Below are 17,511 nucleotides of genomic sequence, written 5' to 3' on the forward strand. Positions count from 1 at the left end.
TGTGGCTCTCTCTGAAGAGTATTCTAAGCATAGGAAAGAAGTGCAAACATTTCTGGATGACAGCATGCTTGCTATGCTTGAGGACAACAAGGAGGTCGGTGTGCAGGAACATCGTGAATAAGGACATGAACAGTAAAGTGATGAGATCAAACTGGTGACAGATAATCCTTTGTGAAAGTTTCGATTTTATTTTTTTATTTCCTAGTCAATTCGCAAATGAATATCCCCACGAGGCTACCATTCAGACGAAACTACAGAACCTGAACAGAAGCCTTGAAGCCTCCCTCATGTCCTCTTCTAAATAACATCTCCCACTCCAAACTCATCATTATTCTGACTTCTATCACCTTGATTAGCGCTCCCTGTTGTCTAACTTTATATAAATGAAATCATACTGTTTTCTTTTGATATTAGCTTCTTTTATTAAAAATAACATTTCTCTGATTCATCTGTATTGTTGTGTGTAGCCCCAACACATTCTTTTCCATTGCTATATATAGTGTTCCCTTCTACACATATAATTTATTTATCCATTCTTCTGTTGATGGACATTTGGATTATTTACAGTTTCAGCATATTGCAAATATTCAGCTATTATAAGTATTTTTGTAAATATCTTTTTGCACACATGCACTTATTTCTCCTGGGTAGATACCTATGAATGCAATTGCTAGATTTAATGCACATCCTTTTAACTTTAGTGAAAAATAAACACTTTTCCAAGTGGTTAAACTGATTTATGTTCATATACATAGTGTTGGAGAATTGCAGGTGGTCCACATCCTTGTCATTACTGTAATTGTCATTTTTTTGTTTTAAAGTGTGTATTCACTGGAACTTGATCATGGCTTGAAATTTTATGTCTTCTATGACTCATTTCCTGAGCTAAGCAGAAAATGCCTGAAGGGAGATACCAGAAAAAATTATCAAGGGCTCTCTTTAGTGTACTTTCCTTTTTGTTCAGATATCATCTTTTGTCTCCTGACTGGCTTGGTTGCTCATCTGTGCCTTTAAAATATTGTTCTGTATTTTCTCTATTTTTTCTAATTGTTTTTGTTGGAATGATTAGGGTACTACAGTCTCCTTCATTGTGACCTATAGTAGAAGTTGGAGGGTTTTGAACAGAGGCCTTATAGTAATTTTACTACATATTTCAAACTATAACTGGATGTTAAAACAAGATTTCTTGATTTTAAGTGAAGTGGTGATATAATTTACATCAGAACAGCAAAGTATTAATATATGGGAAATAGACACTTCATGCAAGTTTTGTGGAATTTCCATATGAAGAAGGAAAGCCTATTTTATAATTTTTTAATCTCTGGTTATAAAAAGGAACCAATAAAGGCCACAAAAGAGGATATGGGTGAAGTGACTTATTTTGAGACAGATCCATTTTTATGTGGAATCTCCTCCTTCTTCTTGGGGGATGTCTAATGGAGTGCTACCCTATATCCAGACGTCTAGCGAGTAGGGCTTCAGAAAGGGACCCTTTGGAGGTCTTTCAAATGTTTCCCATGCATCTGAGAGACAGAGAAATAATGGAATTATGTCTGAGAAAGCTAACACAGAATGTAAATTGGGGAGCGACTCTGCAAATCTAGAAGATCAGAGATGAAATGTTTTTAAAGTGGACCCAAGAGAGTGATTGAGTTGCCCTGTAGTCCCAGAATTTATTTGGGTAAGCTTATAAGGGTAACACTTATCCAGAGTGGCTCAGGTAAGAGTTTATCAGGTAAGTTTTTCAGGTTGATGAGTGCTTTACTAGGACCAAATAGGGACCCTGTGGGAATGAAAGACAACATGGAGTAATCTTGAATCTTATCCAATAATATTGAGTGGAGATACAAAGGTCAAACCAGAAGAATGAGGTTAGAGCCCTATTATTGGATACCAGTGGCTGAAATAGGTGTCATGGAAAACTACCAGAAATAGTGGTAAATTCTGTGGAGGACTGCAGAAAGGAGCCTGATGCAGGATCCCTTGGTAGTGTTTCTAATAGAATCAGTTTTGATCATCTTCCAAGACAAGTAAGCAGGAAGCCCAGAGGCCAAGTAAGAAGTTCCCTCTCCTCTGCCTCTTCTTTCCCCTACCCTATTATTAAGGTGAAGAAACAGCTGTTAGAGGGCTAAGAAGTCAGGAAAGAGAGAGAATGACCACCTCATTCCAATAGCCAATGTACAGTCTGGAAATTTCAAGCTCGGACAGGGGAAAAAAAATTATTGTAAAGTCAAATTTATTGTTTTTTTTTTTTTTTTTTTCCGAGATGGGACTGGATATTATTAAATGGGAGTAAAAGATATTCAAGACTGCATTTATAATAAAAAATGGTCTAGAACTCTTGTTAATATCACAATAGTCATTGTTTTGACACAGTTTTGTCCAGAGGCAGGGGAAATTTTCTCACATGGAATTTAAGTTTGAAAGTATGATGTGACACAAAAAGTTGTATATATGTATTAGTTCCTTTATCACACTGCTAATAAAGGCATACCCAAGGCTGGACAATTTATAAGGAAAGAGGTTTAATAGACTCACAGTCCTGCATGGCTGGGGAAGCCTCAGGAAACTTACTTAGGGAGGAAACCACCCCTCATATTGTCTTATGCCCAATTTCTGCCTCTAAAGAAAGAAGAAGTAAAAACTAAAAGGCAGGCCGGGCGCGGTGGCTCAAGCCTGTAATCCCAGCACTTTGGGAGGCCAAGACGGGCAGATCACAAGGTCAGGAGATCGAGATCATCCTGGCTAACACGGTGAAACCCCATCTCTATTAAAAAATACAAAAAACTAGCCGGGCGAGGTGGCAGGCGCCTGTAGTCCCAGCTACTCGGGAGGCTGAGGCAGGTGAATGGCGTAAACCCAGGAGGCGGAGCTTGCAGTGAGCTGAGATCTGGCCACTGCACTCCAGCCTGGGTGACAGAGCGAGACTCCATCTCAAAAAAAAAACTAAAAGGCAGAGATGAAATCCACAACAGACAGCTCAGCGCCACACCCTGGGCCTGGTAGTTAAAGATCGACCCCGACCTAATCGCTTATGTTATCTGTAGATTACAGATATTGTATAGAAAAGCACTGTGAAAATCCCTGTCCTGTTTTGTTCCAATCTAATTACCGGTGCAGGCAGCCCCCAGTCACGTACCCCCAATTGCTCAATTGATCATGACCCTCTCAAGTGGACTGCCTTAGAGTTGTGAGCTCTCAAAAGGGACAGGAATTTCTCACTTGGGGAGCTCAACTCTTGAGACAGGAGTCTTGCTTATGCTCCTGGCCTAATGAACAACTTCCTTCATTAACTTGGTTTCTGAGGGGTTTTGTCTGCAGCTTGTCCTGCTACATACAATAATGGCAAAAGGCATCTCCTCACAGGCTGGCAGGAGAGAGAATGAGTGCCCTGCAAAGGGGGAAGCCCCTTATGAAACCATCAGATCTTGTGAGAACCAACTCACTATCATGACAATAGGATGGGGAAAATCGCCCCCATGATTCACTTATCTCTACCTGTTCCCTCCCACGACATGTGGGGATTATGGGAACTACAATTCAAGATGAGATTTGGGTGAGGACACAACCAAACCATATCAATGTATAAATGTATATGTTTGTTTAATAGCTATCCACATGCCAGGTCTGTTCAACAAACTGGTTATAAATTAATCACTCTGATTAATTTTGCGCTTCAATTTGAATATTTTCTAGTCACTTGTCTTCTACATTGGTAATCCTCTTTTTGGCAGGTTCTTATCTGCTATTCACCCCTTAAATTCAATTACTATATTTTTAGTTTTACAGCTTTTATTTGCATAACAAAAGATTCTAGTGCCCTGGTAAAATTCATCATGTCATTATATTTTTCTCATGCATTAATCATAATTATTTTAAAGTCTATGGCTGAAAGCTCCAACCTATGAACCACTTGAAGACCCATTTATAAGCCTTTAATTTTAATTTTGTTCTCATTTTAAATGAGCCTTTTATTTTAGAATAGTTTTAGAGTTATAGAAAAGTTACAAAGATGATACCAAGAATCATCACATACCTTTACACCCAGTTTTCTCTGTTATTAGCATCGTACATTACCATGGCACATTCACCACAAAAATTGATCAATATGCATGCACTATTATTAACTAAAGTACGCATTTTGTTCAGATATCCTTAGTTTCTACTTAATGTCATTTTTTGTGATCCAGGTTACCATCTAGAATATCACTTTACATTTAGTTGTTATGTCTTTTTAGGTGCCTTTTTGGCTGTAACATTTTCTCACACTTTTCTTGTTTTTAATAACTTTGATAATTTGACATTTGAGGAATGCTGATCAGGTATATCACAGGATTTCATTATATTAGATTTTATGTATTGTTTTTATTATTATTAGTCTGGGTTACAGTTTTTTGGAGAAAGAACACAACAGTAAAGTGCCATCTCATTACATCATATCAAGGGTATATGTGTGACTTATAACTATTTGCATAGATTACTTGGAATTCTTCTACATAGGAAGTTTGCTTATCACTTTCAGTTTATTAACTCAATCATTCCTTTTACTCTTTACCTATTTTCTTGCTCAAATCGTTTCAGATTTGGCCATTGGAGCTCTTTCAGTTGTTTCCTGTGTCCCTTTGTGATGCCCCATGCCCTCCTCCATTCCCTCTCCCCACCCGTCTCCTTTTTATTTTTAGCATTTCCTTAGTTTCTGATGCCGTAATATGTCCCAGGCTCTCTGTTTCAGTATGAGAATCAGCCATGTCTCTAAGGACTCCTGGTTCCTTTCATTGGTTTTCAAAAGCAAAATCTGGATGCTGGGTGTGTTCATCGCTAGTGAGTCGTGATATTTTTCGGCTTGCTTAGCAGATAGAGCAAGCAAATATGTTTATGTACTAATCTATATTCCATTACTTGTAATGCTTAGTTTTGATTATTTTTGAAACATTGAATATTAAAAACAAAGTATCTGAGTGATTTTTTTTTCCAAAAGAGAGGATATATTAAACATTGATTTATTTGATTTTCTTTTTCTTTTTTTTGAGATGGAATCTGGCTCTGTGGCCCAGGCTGGAGTGCAGTGGCCGGATCTCAGCTCACTGCAAGCTCCGCCTCCCGGGTTCCCGCCATTCTCCTGCCTCAGCTTCCCGAGTAGCTGGGACTACAGGCGCCCGCCACCTCGCCCGGCTAGTTTTTTGTATTGTTAGTAGAAACGGGGTTTCACCGTGTTAGCCAGGATGGTCTCGATCTCCTGACCTCGTGATCCGCCCGTCTCGGCCTCCCAAAGTGCTGGGATTACAGGCTTGAGCCACCGCGCCCGGCCTGATTTATTTGAATTTTCTTAGTTGGTGGCAGGCATATAGATTAGGAAACTATCATCTTGATTCAATTAAAGATTGGACAGATTCAATAGTGGATTTAACTCTTCTCGAGGCTTAGTCTGATTTTTTTTTCTTAGAAATAGTCTCATTTGAGAACCTAAGGTGTTTGTGGGCTCTCTTCATTGGTGGAATCTGAACCTTGTTCTGCTGGCCCTGGAAGACTGCAAAAGTTTACTCAGCTTCCTGACTTCTTGGCTGCTGTTTTCTGTTTCATCTGTAGGGCTAGGGAATCAGATAGTTTCTCAAATGGGGAACCAGCTCAGGTTACATTCAATTCTTTGGATTCCTGTCACTCCTAGATCTTGTTCCCTCATGTCATGGCAGTTCTGTAGCCCTAAAATCTAATTATTGTTTTTCTAGGCCTGTGAAACTTTCAGAATCCCTGCTTGAGGCCTTTCACTTCCTTATTTCATGCTGCTTATAATTCGGGGCAAATGGCTTGACGAAAACGTGGGGTGGGATGTCAGGATCACTTCGCTGAGTTTCCTTGGTATTCATGATCTTGATTGCCCAAGTCCTACCTGAGGTAGCTCTCTGACACCTTCAAACACACATATATTTTAGAATATATTTTATCCACTTTTTTAGTTGTTTTTGGAGGGAGATTTGGTCTGCCACAAGTTATTCTATGACAAAGTAAAAATAATCTATAAGAAAATGCATTCATCTCAAATCTCATGATTAATAGGTGAACATTAATTTTAGTAATAGAATCTAAATATAGTCTTACTAATTCAATGTTTTTCTTTTACAGATACTCACAATTAGATCCTGATGATTAAGCTGAATATATTTAAGGTATTTGTTTTTGGCTGAGAACTAAGAAGAGTTTGTAAGAACTTTTTTTAGCTGAGTAAATAACTATGTTATATTTTTAGTAACGTTTAATGGAATATTGAACACTGTTTTGAAAAAATGCATGGCTTAATATTCCCCTAATAGTAAACTAATATTTTTATTAACAAAGCATCTGATATGCCACATGATTATCTCTGGGTTGTTAAATCAAGTAAAGATTAGCCCCACCTTGCATATCGATTCAAGGAAATAGATTCTATATGTTATTTTATTTAAAAAGGTTAAATGAAATGTCAGTCAGTTATTAGAAAATTTCAGTACTTGGTTGATTGTGAATGCTTCAATATAGTAAATAACACTGAACTTTAAGAAAGGCAGCATTTGTGGAATATGAATTAAAATTTTGTAAGGGCTCTGAAGAGTTAAGTGATAATATGATGTTCATGAACATAAGTGATTGTAGCAGTGAGATAACTATTTTTAGTTAATTTTTTCTATTACTTTTTAAAAAAGAACTCATAATTGGAATATTTTATATATTATTATACTTATATTTGTTTTAAAATTATACATATTTTTATATAATCTTTAAAATAATTTGCATTAATATGTTAAGAATTCTTAAATTGATTACATTAGAAGTATTAATAAAAACATTTTAAATATACATATAAATGTGGAGAAAGTTAACTTGAGTGATAAGTAATAATAATCAAGCATAACACACTTGTGTTAATAAGAGACTAATCAACTTAGTCTCTAATTCTCACGTCCTTGTACTGTATCAATGAATGCCTTTAGGACTCTCACATTGTAACTTTTCAAAAAGAATGTGGCCTACACCAATTTTAATGAAAATTCATTAATTATGACAGTTTCCCATGCTCTCTAAAATGTATTCTTACTTATTCTTTCTAATGGTCTTACTAGAGCTACATGTGAAGTCACTCTTACCCACCCTACCTTACACATATGAAAACAGAAGCAAAGATATGACAAAAGAAATGCAAAGACACTATAATTTTCTCTTTCTCTGCATCCCTGGAGACTCATCTAATATTTTTATGGTATGAACTAAATATACAATTTCGTTTCTATTTTAGTTTTCCTTCTTAGTGAACTATAGCAAATTTTTAAAGGATTTTATTTAATCACATTTTTTTCATTTGTTGCAAATATAACAATAAAATTTCCCCATTAACAATATATATTACAATCAGAGTCATGATCAGCATGGAATGCTCATATTAACAAACATGCAAAAGCTTGGACACTTCTTGCAGTAGTAAATAACAGTGTATAATCTGCTAAATTCTAAAAAAGACACAAGATCAAGTTTAAAAAGTGGGCCTAATTAATTGGTATTTATTTATTCATCAGTTTAAAAATCCTTTATTTATCTGGAATCATTTGTTCTGTAGATGCATTTGTAAGTCATTTGTTTTGTAGATACATAAATAAAAGTTATGTTATATAATCATAGATTCTACAAGACATAAGAGATCCTAGAGGTCATCTAATAAGAATCCTCTTATCAAAGATAGAATCCAAGACTTCACTGTTTGCTGACTGGAGAGTTTGTTGAGAAAGTCATCCTAGATATTTTGACTTTTGTCTAGAACTCTTTTCTATGAAATATGATGAACTTCTTTAACATTCTCTCATTATTGTACATGCTGCTTTATGGCAGCTGAGCAATCTTTTGGCATATTTACACACAAAATCACGCAACAATCACAGCCCTATCAGTCAAAGCTCATTGGTTTCCTTTTCCCTAGTAGAGACACAGAGATTTATTCCCCCAAGTTCTCTTTAATTTTTTGCTATGTTGTGGGCCTGTGAGCCCCTTCAGAATGTAATGTGCAGTTGAAAGTCCATTTCTCTGCTCTGTTTAGCCCTCCAATCAGAGGTAGATTTCTTGACATCTGTTTGCCACTTAGTATATATTTTCTGCATTGTGTCTAATATGTATGGTTCTATAATTGAAAAATTATTCTCTGTAGCCCAGGTGGTATTGTACAGAATGGTTTCTTCAGTATTGATTTAAGCAGTTGATGGCTGCACTGGAGAAGGAAAGTCATTCAATTGTACCAAAGAACTTTCAGTAAAAAGCAATTTGTTAAGCCTGTACTAAATGGCATCTTCAAAAGATATCTTCAGTAATAATCTTAAATTTAATTCTAAGTTTTTCTCTGCATTATAGCTTTGTGTCTTCTTTTATAGTGAAGACATTTTTAAAGAAAACAATAACAACAACAACAAAAAAAGATTTTGCCGTGGGTGATTGCTAAGCATTAAATTCACTTTTTTTTTTTTTTTTCTACTAACAAATTTCTCAGCTGGCATGTGATTGGGGGATATAATAGTAGTCAGCTTTCTTAGAGAAATAGCGCAGCAGTCTGCTCTTCAGTTTCTATTTTGGGGAGAGTGTAGAATACTCATTTGCTATAGTTTTCTTATTTAAAAAAAAACCCTTTATATTCTGGAAGTCTGCTTCAGTTTTCTAATTTGAAACTATTCACATCAAATGGTTTGATGCTATTGTTTCAGCCATGATTTCTGTGGATTCTATGTTAACCAAAAATCTGGAATTTGTATATTTGCCAAAGGTGCATCACTATTTCCACTTGGTGAAAATTTCATTGCCTCTTGTTGGTTATTACCTTGACTGACATTACATGAGTAGTCTCTTCTCCCCACACTCAGGTCCCCAATCTCTATGGCCTTTAACTTCTCCTGGTTTTACTTTTCTCCATTGCACTTATCATATTTTAACCTAATTTTATTAACTCTTTATGATTATTATTTATTATCTATCTTTCTTACCGAAATGTAAGCTATATGAACACAGGAATTCTTGTATATTTAATTCAATCATATATCCCAAGTGCCTAAACAGTGTCTGGCACTTGACAAGTATTGTTGAACAAATGAATATTTTTTTTTAAATTTTTTTGTTCTGAAGGTCCATTGGCATAAATCTGTTTTATTCATGTAATTGTGAATAATAATGGTATTCTTCCAAAAAATAATTTATTAAGCAACACATATGTGGATATCTTTACACTATTTCCAAGGAAGAAACTATAGCTCAAAGATATCCTGACTCTAAATAGTTTACTTATATTAATATAAAACAAAAATAAGGTTCAAAAAGAAGGCTCCAAAGTCAAGGGAGTTTCCAAATTCTGCTGAGAACAACATTGGGAAAAGTTTTATGGCGGGGATGCCTAAGTGCAGTCTTGAGCTGAAAACCACATTGTCAAACATTTTAAGTAGTTCTTTTTCATCATCATTAGTTTCTACATGAGGTTTAGTAATCCATCCTGAGTCCTTTGTTCTCATCTTGACAGATAATCTTTCTCCCAATCTACTTTGCATGATAAGTATACAATGAGTATTATGATTTTGAAATATTCTTTCTTTACATTTACATTTATTAAAGTAGACATGACTGTCCCGACCTGCAGCACAGTGGAACGGGCCCTGGAAGGGGGAGTGGGAATGGAGGAGACAAGAAAACACGAGAAATGGAGACAAGACAATTGCCTGATCAAGTCTCCTTTAATGGTGGCAGTGCAATGCCTTATATAGGCTGGCAGAGGAAGAGGTTGGGCCAGGGCGGTGACGGGGGCCGGATTTTCTCAAATTACAATTGCGCATGCGCCGTGGGTTTGTAATTTTCCTGGGCGCAGGATCGCGCCTGCGCCGTAGGCTGCATATCTTCCTGGGCGGGAAAAATGCGCGCGCGGGAAAGGCTTGCGGGCCGACGGTAAAGGTTTAGGCGCGCGCGGGAAAGGTTTGTAATAAAGAACCCGGAAATGTGCCATCTTGTCTCCGCTTTGCGGTGATCAAGCAACAGAGGTCGGCTAATTCCGGGCCTCATGGCTCCGGACACATGACATTTCATATCTACTTATGTCCTTACATGTTTAAATATTGTGATGCCTACTAATATGAATCCTATTTATCATTATTCAAAGCCTTCAATTTTTTGAACATGTGATATTTGTTTAAAAGGGCTGTATCTATATCTAGTTTATATCTTTGTCTATCTACATTTTTATGTATAGATCAATTTAAATATAGCAGACATATTTATATAAATAAATAAAACACATATAATATACTTACATAAATATAAATGCCATAAATTTGTAAAGTAGAGAAAGAGAAATAGGAAAGGAGAAGGGGAGACATCAAGAGCCTACAATCTTGTCCTTTAAAAAGTACCCATTTCTGGAGTTCAGAAAGCAATTACTGTGAAGAAAGTGTGCCAGGTCAGCAAACTCTGTGCAGCATATGGTGAGGTAGATGGAAGCACTTGGAGAACTCTTTTTACCTAGGTTCAAAACAAGCCAGGGCTTAGAACCAAAGCAGGCTGAATGGTTCAATTTTTGTTGGCTTCTCAGCTCACAGACTAAAATAAACATGAATCCTATAGCTCTAGCAGGAAATAAAGATAATAAAAATCAACAGATAAAAGTTAAACAAAAGATCAAGAGAATCCTATGGCAAGAGAGCAGCTCGATGGCTAGTGCCTTTCTTCTGAGTGTTCTCACCAAGGCATCTCCTGAGCAGAAGTGCAGTCTAGCTGTTCATCTGAGTGCCCCAGCCGCATGGGACAGAGCATGGTCAGAGGAGGTGGAGGGAAGTGACAAAGACAGAGAGGTGAATGTGCTTTCATGCAGCAGCTGTAGTCTAAGATCCTGGTTATGTCTTCAGACCTTAGAGAATATGAAGTTCAAAAAATAACCATCATTCCATATGCTCTGAACCCTAATCTGCATCCTTGAACTTGATAGGTAAAGCACAGTCTTTCTCCATGAAGGTAAAATGAAGGAGGCAATGGAAAAAGGTGGTGAAATTATCCCATTTTACTGGGGCATGATGTTGACAAAATAATTGAAAAAATATTAATATATAATAGAGTTCCAAATTATACAATAAAAATACTGGTGAGAGGATGGATGTTACATCTTCAAAGGGAAAAGCCTCAAAGGAAATAGAGAATGAAATTTAAACACCATAATCTTTTGTTTAGCTCTTAGCCAAAGAAATTTACAGTGTAAATAAAAACAAATATATTCTATATCTTTCTCATGTTACAGAAATAAATTTTATAATAGGAAACAGCATATCTTTCAACATCAACAGAATATATGCTTTAGTTTATGTTGAAGAAAACAATTACTTCACAAATGAGTCTGCTAAACTGCAAACTTCCAAAAAGCATTTGGCTTTGTGCAGAGAAAAATTATGGATTTCAAAATAAGGCAGGAGGAAAGTGAGCACTGAAGGATCCCCTCTTAGGCCCTCTAGCTTTGTCTTTTATGCTCTGTGACCTGCTCCTTCTTTCTGAATAGGCTTTTCTTGTTACTGGAATGTCAAGCTCTTAAGTTAGATTTTGGGCCTAGAGAAAATCTGTAGACAACACATTATGAAACATCTTCAAATAATTGTGGCTTTAACCCATATATGCTAATACAAATTAACAACCAGAAACAAATGATTATCTATGACCTAATGCTTTTAGACCTCAAATTTCTTTTTTTTTAAAACATTTGAGCAGGTTTTATCAACTATTTTGCACATCTGAAAATAATACTTCAGTAGATTTTGTCTGCATATATTTTATACACATATCTTTAATGTTTTATTCATTGTTGCTAACTATTATACTGGATCCATTTCTGATAAACTGTTGAGATTAAAATATGTAATTTGTTTCCATAGCGAGGGAGACTAATAATGTTTCATTCACTTGAATAAGTACACATACCTCTTTAAATACATAATTTTATGATCAGAAATTGTACCATGGGTATTGGAATAATTTGTTAGTAATATATAACTAATACACTGAGATATAAATGTGTTTTTTAATCTTGCCTATAAGGTATATTATATAACAGAATACTTCATTATAGTTTATGTAAAATTAGTTTCTAGAACTCAGAATTTGTTGGAAGATAAATGTAGGAGATTTTGTGATGCATAAATATGCCAATTATATGCCTAACTTTTTATTATTATTATTATTATACTTTACGTTCTAGGGTACATGTGCATAACGTGCAGGTTTGTTACTTTTTTTTTTTTTTTTTTTGAGACAGGGTCTTGCTCTGCCACTGAGGCTGGAGGGCAATGGTGCAATCTCAGCTCACTGCAGCCTCTGCTTCCTGAGCTCAAGCAATCGTCTTACCTCAGCCTCCCAAGTAGCTAGGACTACAGGAACATGCCACCACATCCAGCTACTTTTTCTATATTTTGTAGAGATTGGGTTTTGTCATGGTGTCCAGCCTTGTCTCGAACTCCTGAACTCATGTGATCCACGTTCTTTGACTTCCCAAAGTGCTGGAATTACAAGCACATATGTGATTTTTATGCATGGTTTGTTCATATTCTAATGTAGCTTGTATTATTTTAGAATGCCTTACATGTGACAATTGAGTTTTGCATATTATTTAAAAGAGTTCCATTCTATCTATACTCAATAAAGGTTGTTCAATAGTTGATAATATTTGAGGAAACAACTATTAAAAACTTCATATTTTATAAACAGTCTTTATTTCAAAATTTGTATGTTATGGCTTAAATAAGAATTAGCATGGATTAATGGCCAGCTTTTAAATAAAACTGAAGATCAATTTATTTTAAGGTAATATCACTTCCTCTATTTAAGGTTGTTTTGTTTAGTTCCAAGATAATTCACTCCAATTCTGAATACTAGTTTGAAGGTTTGAATGCATTGTTGTGACATGTGATGAATTCAAACGTGTGCTTGCTGCTTTGCTGAACCATAAGAAACAGCATATATAGCAATGATATTTAAAATGCACAGCTTATGTTGGACTCTGTGTGACAACCAAGTGACAATGATAGATCCAAATGCAATCCCGACTTAGAGCATCAATTAGGAAAATGGCAAAGGCCTTTCTAACGTTATAAATTACTCTGTGGATGCCAGTAACGAAAGCTCTCACTACCAGTAATTTTGCATGATTATGGTTTGGACAAAAGATAGCTGATGAGGGTTAAACCTTGTATTTATACAGCTAAAAAATATTTCTCACTAGATATATAACTGTGAGCATGATCTCAAAAGCTTCTATGACTCTAAAATACACCTATGCCAAACAGATTTCAGATTTCAATCATATTTTGCTATGTCTTTAAATGACAGCAATAGTATTTTTTGAGATATTAATATTCAAGTTGCTAACATTCACATAGCAGGATATTTCTATGAAAAGACATCTATGCATGTCTTATTAGTTACATCAGTTACTGACTGTGACAAGTGATCCATTTTCTGTTTATTGCAAGATTAGTTGTCTGTTTGGAATGTCTTAGAATATAGTGTCAGTACTATACTCTGTTAGCTTCAGACTTTCAGGAAAGACTTTTTGGAATGTCTTAGAATATAATGTCAGTACTACACTCTGTTAGCTTTAGACTTTCAGGAAAGAATGCACAGCTTACATTTTACTTTCTGTCACAAACAAGTAGCAATCCCTTATGACTGAATGTGTAAAGTACTTTATGTTACCTTTAAAATATGTTTTATTTCTGGATTTCTTATTACTTGTAGTATGATATATTGCTTGCTGACTTGCGTTAAAATATCAAGCATCCCCCAAATAATTATACTTGTAAATCCATTGCTATCTGATCTTTCTACTATTGGTTCTTGAGCCTGATGTTTACACATGAAAAAATTTAGGGATTAGTGAGAATTCAATACCTTCATTTTCTCTGGATTCATAAAATTTAAAGTTAAAAAACATCTTAAAGGATATGAAGTCTAAGCCCTTCATTTGACACGGAAGGAAACAAGAACTCAGAAGTTAAGTGACTTCTTTGAAGTTGGTAAATTGGAAACTTCAACAATGTCACAAAAAGTCAAGATCCACTAATAGACCAAATGCCTTTTTGGAAGATAGTTAATCTCATAAACAATTGCTTTCCCATCCCCTCTGAATATTTAGTACTTTGAGTCAACATCCATTCAGAAAAACAGAAACTACTATATTATAGATATTTCAAACAGAATAAAGTTTAACTCAGGGAACTGATTGTAAATGTGTTGGAAGGTCCTGAAAGGACCACTATTGATGGGGTATACTGACAAATACAAAAACAAAGAAACAAACAAAAAAAACCTCGCTTTTTCAAAAAACTTCCTTCCTTTCTTCCTTCAGTTGCTCCAATTAGGCAACCTTGAAAAAGCCAGATGACAACACCAAGAGATCCATAACACATTATAAAGGTTGATTGCAAAGCTGACAGTAAAGCCAGAGATGAGATAGTTGAAAGAAGCACTTCTGATTCCAGCAAAAGTAATGCATGTTCTGTGCTCTCACATTTGGATGTGGCAATGCCAAGCAAATAATATGACTTTGGATAAGGGGACTTTCTTCATTCAAGAGCAGCTATCGGGGAGGGGCTTAGCTCTGAGTTTTCAACCATTACCATTTCAGTATCTGGGGGGATGAATGCTTTTGTCCTGAAGAAAAGGGATTTGGGTATGCATCACAATGTCCAGTACTATGGTAGACACTTCTACAAGCTGATTAAAAATTGGATTTTTCATCATATTGTTCAGCTTTCAGTGAGCAAATGTTCTTAACCTCTTGCAAAATCGAACACATTCTCACTGAGGTGATGCTAATGAAAAAACTCACAGGTAGTTACACCCCTCTCCAGACTTTCTGGTTGCTGTCCCTCTTCCTTTGCTCCTTATTTTATGAATGTGGGTGTAAGTCATTGCTCAGTGGCCCCTATGGAAATGTTACTTACTTCATCTCACTCATTTAAATATGGAGTAAATTTCTTGATTTTCCTTCTGGACACCTTCTTCACCCCACCCTAGCCAGGTGGGAGATTTTTCTATTCACTATCAGTGAAGGCTTCAAGATTTTCTTTGACACCTTATGAATAAATAACTCTTGATGGCCAGAGTCAGCAATATTAAAATGCACAAGTGCTTAGGTGAGCTGGAGAAATGCATAGCTTGGTTTTCCACAGTTCCTCCAAATGAAGAATAAGGGTTTTCCCTATGTTCCTGACACCAAAGCAGAGATTCAATATTTTCACCAGAGGGCATTGCATCCAGGGTCTTCGGGAGGGAAAGGGTTCGTTCATCTACTCCATCCCCTCACCTCCTAACTCTTGTGACCAGGATTACTCAAAACATAGCCCCTTTACTGCTGATTATTTCCTCACTGTGCAATAAATACAAAAATCACCTTAACAATGAAACATAACACTGAGATGTGACAACTTGCTAGCAGCCCTCGCACGCTCTCGTCGCCTCCTCGGCCTCGGCGTCCGCTCTGGCCGCGCTCGAAGAGCCCCTCAGGCCGCCGCTGCGCTGTGGGGGCCCCTCTCTGGGGCTGGCCGAGGCCGGAGCCGGCTCCCTCTGCTGGTGGGGAGGTGTGGAGAGAAAGGCGCTGGCGCGAGCCCGGGCTGCGCGCCGCGCTCTCGAGCGGGCGCGGGTTTGGGGTGGGTGCGGGCTCGGCGGCCCCGTACTGGACGCAGCCGGCTTGCTGGGCTTGTTCAGGGGACGAGCTCCCTTTGGGCTGCCTGAGTGCCCAGGCTAGGTGCCGCAAAGTCCCTTGGCCAGTATAGTTGAGAGGTGAAGCCATTGAGAGGTGAAGCCTGCTGAGCTTCTGGTTCAGGCAGGAACTTGGAGAACTTTTCTGTCTAGCTAAAGGTTTGTAAAGGCACCAATCAGCTCTGTGTCTAGATAATTGGGTGGGGACTTGGAGAACTTTCGCCTCTAGCTAAAGTTTTGTAAACGCACCAATTAGCACTCTGTCAAAATGGACCAATCAGCTCTCTGTACAACAGACCAATCAGCTCTCTCTAAAATGGACCAATCAGCAGGATGTGGGTGGGGCCAGATAAGAATAAAAGCAAGGCACTGGCATCAGCAGGCGCAACCTACTGGGGTTTGCCTTCCACCTTGTGGAGGTTCTGTTCTTTTTTTCTTAGTGATAACTGTTGCTGCTGCTCACTCTTTGGGTCTGCACTGCCTTTATGAACTGTAATTCTCACCATGAAGGTCTGCAGGTTCGCTCCTGAGGCCGGCGAGACCACGAACCCACCGGAAGAAATGAACGACTCTAGACGCCCTGGTTTTAAGAGCTGTAACACTCACCTCCAAGGTCTGCAGCTTCACTCCTACAATCAGTGAGACCATGAACCCACCAGAAGGAATAAATTCCGGACACATTTGAACATGTGAAGGAACAAACTCTGAACACACCATCTTTAAGAACTGTAATACTCACAGCGAGGGTCCGTAGCTTCATTCTTGAAGTCAGCGAGACCAAGAACCCACCCAATTCTGGACACAACATGCCCATCTCAGTGTCGATATATATATTTTTTTCTTAATCTCTTAGATATGACTGAGGTTTTTGTTATTTTTGTTTTTGTTTTTGTTTTTTTTATTTTTGAGACGGAGTTTTGCTCTTATTGTCCAGACTGGAGTGCAATGGCACAATCTCGGCTCACTGCAACCTCCGCCTCCTGGGTTCAAGCAATTCTCCTGCCTCAGCCTCCCAAGTAGCTGGAATTACAGGCATGCACCACCACACTCGGCTAATTTTGTGTTTTTAGTCGAGACAGGGTTTCACCATGTAGGCCAGGATAGTCTCAAATTCCTGACCACAGGTGATCCACCCACTTCAGCCTCCCAGCATGCTAGGATTACAGGTGTGAACCACTGCATCTGGCCTATGACTGAGACCTTCTATGGCCTTGTGTGTTAGGTGTAGCTTCCAGACATCACTGGGGACAAAATTATTCACACTAAAATCAAAGTAGTCTTTGTATTTGAAGGACCCCAAGCTTCCTAGCTTTCTCGTTGGAAGTGGAGAAGCTTACTGCCCTGAGTTGATGGGATCTATTTGTCAGGAGCACAACCTCAGCAGCTCTCTTCTATGAAATGATGTATCCAGTTGAAAACTTTCTGCTCAGTTTTGTCGTCTGAGAGCAGCCAATGCTGCCCTATACTTTTGAGCCTCCAAAATAGCTCTGTTATTACTAAGAATCTGAGGTTTCACTACTGTCTGTGACAGCATGGGCTGTTCATCCAGATTTCTTCAGAAAGAATTTTTATGCATCATTGTCAAAGAGACTTGTGCTGCCTGCTCTGATTTTCCATACTCTGCCCTACTTTACCTTGTCATATTGCTCTCTCTCTCTCTTTTTTTTTTAACCTCACAACTTAACATATATGTGCAAGTCCTCTCTCCCTGATGCTGATATCTAGTAAGAAACTTGACATATAAGTCCCTGGTAACGTCCTCATTACTGAAAAACCATTCAAGAGCTG

This window comes from Trachypithecus francoisi, unplaced genomic scaffold (genome assembly GCF_009764315.1).
Source record: "Trachypithecus francoisi isolate TF-2019V2 unplaced genomic scaffold, Tfra_2.0 Lachesis_group1, whole genome shotgun sequence".
Lineage (NCBI taxonomy): Eukaryota > Metazoa > Chordata > Mammalia > Primates > Cercopithecidae > Trachypithecus > Trachypithecus francoisi.